General features: G+C 48.9%; 1 protein-coding gene across 4 annotated transcripts in view; it reads left to right on the top strand.

Moving 5' to 3' along the window:
- The first annotated feature begins 1,410 nt into the window (after positions 1-1,410).
- Positions 1,411-7,950, top strand: part of OSBPL3 (oxysterol binding protein like 3) — a 206,175-nt gene continuing 199,635 nt past the window's right edge. For 3 of the 4 annotated variants that reach the window (XM_079931186.1, XM_079931188.1, XM_079931185.1), the window contains exon 1: positions 1,414-1,704. The gene's annotated coding sequence lies outside the window, so the exon portion shown is untranslated. Of the gene's footprint in view, positions 1,705-7,950 lie in introns of all 4 variants that reach the window. The other variant, XM_079931187.1, reaches the window with a different exon arrangement.

The following is a 7,950-nucleotide window of genomic DNA, read 5'->3' as shown; positions in this document are numbered from 1 at the left end:
TTGAAGCGGGGGGGGGGGGTCGCGGGGGGGGGAATTGAGCTTCTCCTTCTGAGAGGAATTACCGAAAAACGGAAGGAGGGCTGGAAAACAACGGGCGTGGGCAGGGTGACTCCATGAGTTCAGAATGAATGGTCCGGGCGCCTGCCAGAAGCTTTCATCCGCCGGGCGTTGGTCGGGTGCAGGGGAATGATTTAAGAACCTCCAAATCACTGGATTTTAAATCTTCTCCAATAAGGTTTTCCGACTGCCAGCGCGGGCAGCATAACGGTGGGTTTGTTCGGCAGCTTGTCGGGGTCCTCCCGCCCTCGCTCGTCGCCTGCCAGGTCCAAGACAGACAATCCCAGACATTCCGCGACCCCAGAAAGCGGAGAACCGAGCGCGAAGAATGAAATGCGGATAGCGTGGCTCCGGCAAGAACCTCAGAAACCTTATTTGGGGTCGTCTAGGAGGCTGGAAATGTGTCGAGTGCCGCAGGTGGTGGGCGGCACTGGAATTTAATATTCTGGAGCCCCTACACTGTGACAGGCAGAGCGCCTAGAGAGCCACACTCAAGGTCTAGCTCGGTGAGGTAGGTTAGAAGGATCTTCAGCGAGGTTACACACCTTGCATTTGCCGCTCCCTCTGCCTGGAACGCTCTTTCCGATACGTCTGTGGTAGCTCCCCGGTTTAGGAGCTTTAGGGTGGGCTTTCTTGTCTATCATGGAGCTCCTGCATTTTAATTGTAACTGTGATGCTTTCTCTCCCCTCCCCTTCGCACATGAACTGCGTACAATAAACAACCACGCTCCCCTCATGTCTCCTCCTGGGACCCGGCACCAATCTGCATCACTGCCTCTGGATGTCGCGGTCACAGCCTCCCGCCGGATCCCATGGGGATTCTGTCCTCCGTCATCCCGTGCCTGCAATCCTCCCTTCTCCACGTGATTTTTTCCTTTCTCTATCCCTTTGCCTCGGTCTGAGTTCCTCAAGAGGTCGAATCCTCTTTGCCTGTTCGCCCAGTGTGTCCTCTGAAACCGTGTCCTTTAACCAGCCTCTCACGCGCCGCCCTCTCTTCTTCCTCCCTCCCTGGCCCGGAAACGCCGCTCCACGAACATTTACTGAGTGTCAAGGGCACGCATATAGCGCGCTGGGCCGCCGGGAACTCCTACCCCCGCCCAAAGGCAACTCTCACCTCCCTCCACCCCTCGCACCCGTCGGGAACTCGGCTTCCCACCTCCCCTGACTGCGTCATGGAATCGGTGCTTTTTCCAGGTGCATGGCCCCACCTCCTTCCCCGGAGACGACTCCTGGTTGGTGGGAGTGTGGGTCACTCTGCCGTCCCTCCCGCCCTCCCCGCGTGGCCCCGCCCCAGAGCGGGCTCTGGCTCCTCCTCCTCGCTCACGCCCCTAGCTCCCCACTCCAGCTAATCGCCTGGAGGCGCGCGCGGAGAAGTTCTGGGCAAAGTACTGGGAACTGGGTGAGCGATAGCAGCGCACGCGAGCCGGGCGGAACAAGGGGAGCCGAGAGCCAGGCGGCCAGTGCGCGGCGCAGGTTCTGACCCGGGCGGCCGTAGGCGAGTAGCCCTCCCCGCCCCTGTCTCCTGCGGCTGGTGAGGGAACTATCAGCTGTGCGTTGCTGGGGGACCGAAGAAGCCGGGTTTGCCTCCTCCCGCGTGTGTGGACGACCCTCGGAGCTAGGCGGCGTCCGCGGCGGCAGAGCGTGCAGGTTAGAGTCGGGATGCCCGCCAGGATGGCGCTGGGGTGTGGTGGGGCCCCGGGCCGTGGCGCGGGCTCGGAAGGGCTGCGGTATGGGGGGTGCCGCCGGTCTCAGCAAGCCTGGAGTCTGCCTCCTGTCGCCGAGGAACAACCGGTCAGTGGGGGCAGCCCCGAGTCGCCCTCGGTGCCGGCCTCCCGGGAGTTAGGGCCCGAGTGCTGCCCGCCCTGGAGTGCTCTCCTGAGAGGCACGGTTTGGCCGGGATTGACGGCGAGAAGGCGCCGAGCCTGGGTCGGGGCACCGGAGGATGCGGCTCCGAGCGTTGTTCTGGGCAGCCGGGAGGCGCGGCGCCGGGGCGGGAGGCACAGGAAACCAGCTTGATTGGGCCGAGCGCGAGGCTTCACCACATCCGCGGGCTGGGGCGCGCCGGGGGCACCTGGGAGGCGCTGGCCTTGCAGGGTCCGGGCTCGCCCGCCTCCCCGCGCCCGGCCTGCTCCAGTCTCCGGCACCCAGGCTGCGGTCTGAGGGCACTTGTCCCTTCGGGCTTCCCAGCAGCCTGGGAAGCGTTTGCAGCTTCTGGAGTCACTAATGGGCATTGTTCTAGATCGTCCGGATACTTCTTAGGTCAGGGCGCGCCTCCCTCTTTCGGTAATGCAGCTTGCCAGCCACCTTACGCACATTTGTACTCTCCCTCCTCCGTCTCACGAACTACCAGTCTCTTCTATAGTCAGGACTCTAAGATGAGGGGAGCTGTGAAGTTGTCGCTTTCGATGTGTCTGGGAATTGCGCTGAGGTGCATCTGACCAACGCCCCCCCCCCCCCAACAATGTTGCCCTGACCCTCAGAGTTTGAGTACTGGGATGAGGGCATCTAGAAATGTTTTAAGCTGCAGCTGCAAAACAGATCCATCCATAGACAGGTAAAGGTGTAGGTCTAACTTTTGAGCACCCACACTCTACCTCCAAACATCATTCAAGGTGAGGCCCCCCTTCTGGCCCAAGGAGACCAACTAGGCAGGCCTGGGCTGAAACGCACCCAAGCTAAATGACCATCCCCTCCACCAACATACTAGCACACCACCCTGTTTGGTATATAGTCTTATTAGCTAGGTATTTCTAACTAGATGGGAAATTGAGGCTCCAGCAGGTTAACCAGTTTTCCCAAGATTATCCTGACAGAACTAGAATTCCAGCTCATTTTCTCTCTATTGTGCTGGGCTGCTTCCAAGAAACTAAAATGTGGTTTCCACCATTACAGCCAGTAGACATTTAGCTTTATTTATAACAAAAGCTATTGCTTGACCAAAAGATTTTATCATTACTGAGATTTAGTTTCAATAATAGCCTAATAATTATGCTGTAAACCAGATACTACCAGGCTGCCATAGGCTGTATTCTTTCATCTTCTTCATCTTGATGGCAGTGCTGTGAGGTTATCTCCATTTTATAGATGAAGAAACTGCAGCCTAGGTTTGGGAATCTGCCCAGGGTCAGTAGTAGATTGCTGAATTAGATTTTTACTAATAGTCTTTCTGAGCGTCAATCTTTAGCTCCTTCCACTAGACTGAAATTTCTCCTGCTCCCACTATTTAATTAGATGTTAACTCATTATGATAGAGTTCAATGTTACAGCATATTAAAACCACCTGAGGCTGAGCTATAAACTTTCCACTGCCAGTAAGAGTCTAGTTGTACTATTTTCTGAATTGTTGAGACTCTTACTGCCATTGATATTTGTGGATGAGTTTATGGTTTGTGGGCCTGGTAGATGAGGCACATTTAATGTAGGAGGAAAGGAAATTCTCCTTTCACCTGGATTTAAATTTACTTTCACCTAAATCTAAAGAGAAATCTGATGGGTTTTACCCACTGTGGTAAATGAACTCTGAACACAGTAATGCTTTCTGCCTCTTAAGGAAAGTACTGGAAGACCAGCTAGTACCTCTGTTCCCATATGTAGAATGGAGAGTTAGAAACCACTACTAGTTCCAGAAGCTTCTGCAGCAACCTTTTGGCAAAATAACTACATTTCGACTCTTTGTTCTCTTGTAGTAAAACTGAGAGCAAGAAGTTAGCTAAGTATGTCATGGTTACCACCTGAAGAGCTAATGGCAAAATAGAGGATGGGAAGAAATTAGAGATCCCTTTTTTCTTCTACTTCATTCCAGTTTTAGGGGTAGTATAATGTTTTTCCTTGCATGATGACCTGGATAATCCACGGTTTCATTTATACTGTGCCTCTTGGCAGTACTATATTTTCTTAATTGTTAATTCCATTTCAAGAGTTCTCCAGGACTTCCTTGGTGATGCAGTGGTTAAGAATCCGCCTGCCAATGCAAGGGACACGGCGAGCCCTGGTCTGGGAAGATCCCACATGCCGTGGAGCAACTAAGCCTGTGCGCCACAACTACTGAGCCTGCGCTCTAGATCCTGTGAGCCACAACTACTGAGCCTGTGCTCTAGAGCCTGCAAGCCACAACTACTGAGCCCACATGCCACAGCTACTGAAGCCTGTGTGCCTAGAGCCCACGCTCTGCAACAAGAGAAGCCACCGCAATGAAGAGTAGCCCCCGCTCACCACAACTAAAGAAAGCCCCGTGCAGCAACGAAGACCCAGTGCAGCCAAAAATAAATATAAATAAATAAATAAATAAATTTATAAAAAGAAAAAGAGTACTCCAGGGAGGGTTGGAGAATCCTTCAACCCAGAACGCCCACAGGAACTCTAGGGCACTGAGGAACATGGAGGCTGTTAAGTTGAAGGAGGCTTCAGAACTGAGAGTTGTTTATAGTTGCCTGTGAATTCCTTTCCTGTCTACATCTTTTTTTAAAATTAATTAATTAATTTATTTATTTTTGGCTCTGTTGGGTCTTCGTTGCTGCGCGTGGGCTTTCTCTGGTTGCGGCGAGCGGGGGCTACTCTTCATTGCAGTGTGTGGGCTTCTCACTGTCGTGGCTTCTCTTGTTGTGGAGCACGGGCCCTAGGCACGCAGGCTCAGTAGTTGTGGCTCATGGGCTCTAGAGCTCAGGCTCAGTAGTTGTGGCACATGGGCTTAGTTGCTCCATGGCATGTGGGATCTTCTCAGACCAGGGCTCTAACCCGTGTCCCCTGCATTGGCAGGTGGATTCTTAACCACTGCACCACCGGGGAAGTCCCTCCTGTCTATATCTTATTCATCAGCTTTTATCCCCCTTCTCTGGAAATGTCCTTCTTAACTTCCCAGTCACTACTGTTTAGACCATGTTTATACTCACCCCAGCTCGTATCTCTCCTCCCTCTTGTCGTTCACATCCACGCCTTCCAGTTGCCCCTGCAGCATCTTAGCTCAGAGTCTTAGGGACTTCTGTACTCTGTCCTAACATAGCTTACATTGTCTCCCTCAGCCCCGCCTTCATATCATAGTCAGGTAAATTCTCTAGATCCTGTCATTATATTGCTAAAAATTCTTGAGTGGCTTATATAGTTAATAATAATTATAATATTAATAACAGCAGCAGTAGCTGTTGACTTTCTTGTGCCAGGTACGGTCATGAGTACCTTACGTGGATTTAAAATTGTGTTTTATCCTCAGAGCAACAGCAAAGCAGGCACTGTTATTATACCCCCAATCTCTGGATGAGACCAGGAGAAGTTAAGTTTGCAACTACTTTACAAGTAATACAAGGTGGAGTTGAGACTTAACCCCCTGGTCCTTTCTCTCCCCATTTAAGGTAGACCCCTTAGCCTAAAGTCAGGATCCGGCAGCCTGGGCTCAGCGTCTGCCTTCACCCATTGTTCCCCAGCCTGAACTGTATTCAGCAACAGGGCATTTTGCCTTTGCTCTTATACTGCTGTTGCCTAGAAAGCTCTTTCATTGCCTCTACCTGTGAAACCCCAGGTCTTTCAAGGCTGAACTCATAAACCAGTTCTGCCAGAATCATCTCTCTGAACTCAGTCTCTCATAGCATTAAAACACACACTCTTCAGCACTTTCTTTCATACCCACCCCACACATTCCTCCACCCCAGTGCCTTCTGGCCTAGTTATTTATTCAAATGTATTAGCTCCCTTACTACATTGTAGATGCCTTGAAGGCAGGACTAGTATCTATTCCTTCTGTTTGTATCCCCACATCGCTAAGCCTCGTATGCTATCCATAGTAGGTGCACAATTAAAAAGAGAGTAGAAACAACTGTATATGGTTATATGCTGTTAGAATATTTTGTGAAAAAAGTAATTGGAATGTGGCATTTTGTTTCCTACTTTTTGATCCACAATACTGTAATACCTTCATCAATTTATGATGAAGCAATAGAAATCCTAATTATTTAAATCCACGAAAAGCACTTATTCTGGTTGTTTTCACCTTGCAGATATTGTAAGGAGATCTCAAACCCATAAAAATAAACAAGCATTTTCTGTAGGGTAAATATCTTGCATCTTATATACACTATTTTTTTATATATATGGTAAAGTTGTTATTAAAAGTATATTAAAACTGTTATGGAATCAAAACTAAATTTTCATCAATGTTTTATTGATCAATGAATATTTCTCATTTTTAAACCTGACTTACTAGATCTTCTATGAATCACCTCTGGGTCATAGCTCATCACTTCGTTCTGTGTGTTCTAGTCACACTGAACTAAATTCAGCTCCCCACCTATATCGCCAGGGCCATGAATAATGTATTCTGGCCTCCCAGTTTCCGCATGAAGTTATGTCCTCTTTACACCCATGTTCACCTGGCTGGTTCCCACTCATCCATCACATTTCAGCCTGAATGTCACTTATAGGAAGACTTCCTCTGCTGCCTCCAAGTTGAAGTTGGAAAACATGCATGGCACTCTGTGCCTATCTGTTTTGGAGGGAGCAGTTATCGTACCGTTGTGTAACTGGTCACTTGACTGAATCTTCCATGGAACATCTGACTCTCATTTGGTTTACATTAGAATCACTTAGGGATCTAAAAAGCTTTTCCCTACCTAGGCCCATCTCACAAACTTTCTGAATGAAGTGGCATGGGGTGAAGAGGGCTGGTCCCTGGAATTTTTTTTTTTTTTTTTTCCTGTATGCGGGCCTCTCACTGTTGTGGCCTCTCCCATTGTGGAGCACAGGCTCCGGATGCGCAGGCTCAGCGGTCATGGCTCACGGGCCCAGCTGCTCTGCGGCATGTGGGATCTTCCCAGACCGGGGCAAGAACCCGTGTCCCCTGCATCGGCAGGCGGACTCTCAACCACTGCGCCACCAGGGAAGCCCATGGAATTTTTTTTAAAGACATTTTCTCATTCTGTGTTACAGCTGGATAGTATTCCATTGTGTGAATGTAACATATTTTATCCAGTTATTTTTTTTAATAAAAGCTTTATTGAGTTATAACTCACATTTCATACAATTCACCCATTTAAAGTATACAATTTAATGGTCTTTAGTATATTCACAGTTGTGCAACTGTCATGTTGTAATTAATTTTAGAACATTTTATTACTGCCAAAAGAAATCTACGCCTGTGAGCAGTTTCCCTACTCACCTTGCAACCACTGGTCTACTTTAAGTGTGTATGTATTTGCCTATTCTGGACATTTCAGGAAAATGGAATCATGCTTTTGTGTCTGGCTTCTTTCACTTAGCATGTTATAGTTGGGTTCACCCCTGTTGTAGCATGAATCAGTGCTTCATTCCTTTTTATTGCCTAATAACAACCTGTTGTTTGTATAGACCACGCTTTATTTATCCATTTGCCAGATGGAACTGGAATTTTTTTTTTAAACCTTCCCCAAACAATCCGACTGTGCAGGCAGGAGTTAAGCCGGAAGTTCCTTTGAGTCTCGCTCACTGCTGGGTCTTGGGGCTAGAACAGTACCTGGCACAAGACAGATGTGTAATAAACATCTGAATGAATAAAGCATTTTACTAAAAGTATAGCTCCTGTTATGCAGCTGTCATCAAAAAACATTGCCATTAAAAAGAGATCCTCATAGTTGATTGATTAGATCCCGATTTGAACAAATCCACTGTTAAAAAAAATATTAGGAGGCAATCAAGGAAATTTGAACATGGATGAAATGGTACTATTTTTAGGATTTGCTTTAAAATATCCTGGGGGTGGAGAGGGAGAATAGAGGAAACCAGGCTGTGTGTGAGTTGACTGAAGCGGAGTGGTGAGTTCACGGGCTTTTTAATGCTTTTCCCCATCTCTGCTGGCCCCTGGGGCAGCCATTGGCTACATGTGGTGGTGGCGCACTTGAGGTGTGGCTAATTCTTGGTGAGCTGTACTGT

This window comes from Stenella coeruleoalba (genome assembly GCF_951394435.1).
Source record: "Stenella coeruleoalba genome assembly, chromosome: 9".
Classification (NCBI taxonomy): Eukaryota; Metazoa; Chordata; class Mammalia; order Artiodactyla; family Delphinidae; genus Stenella; species Stenella coeruleoalba.
The sequence above is the reverse complement of the archived record's forward strand: the minus strand, read 5'-3'. Positions and strand labels throughout refer to the sequence as shown.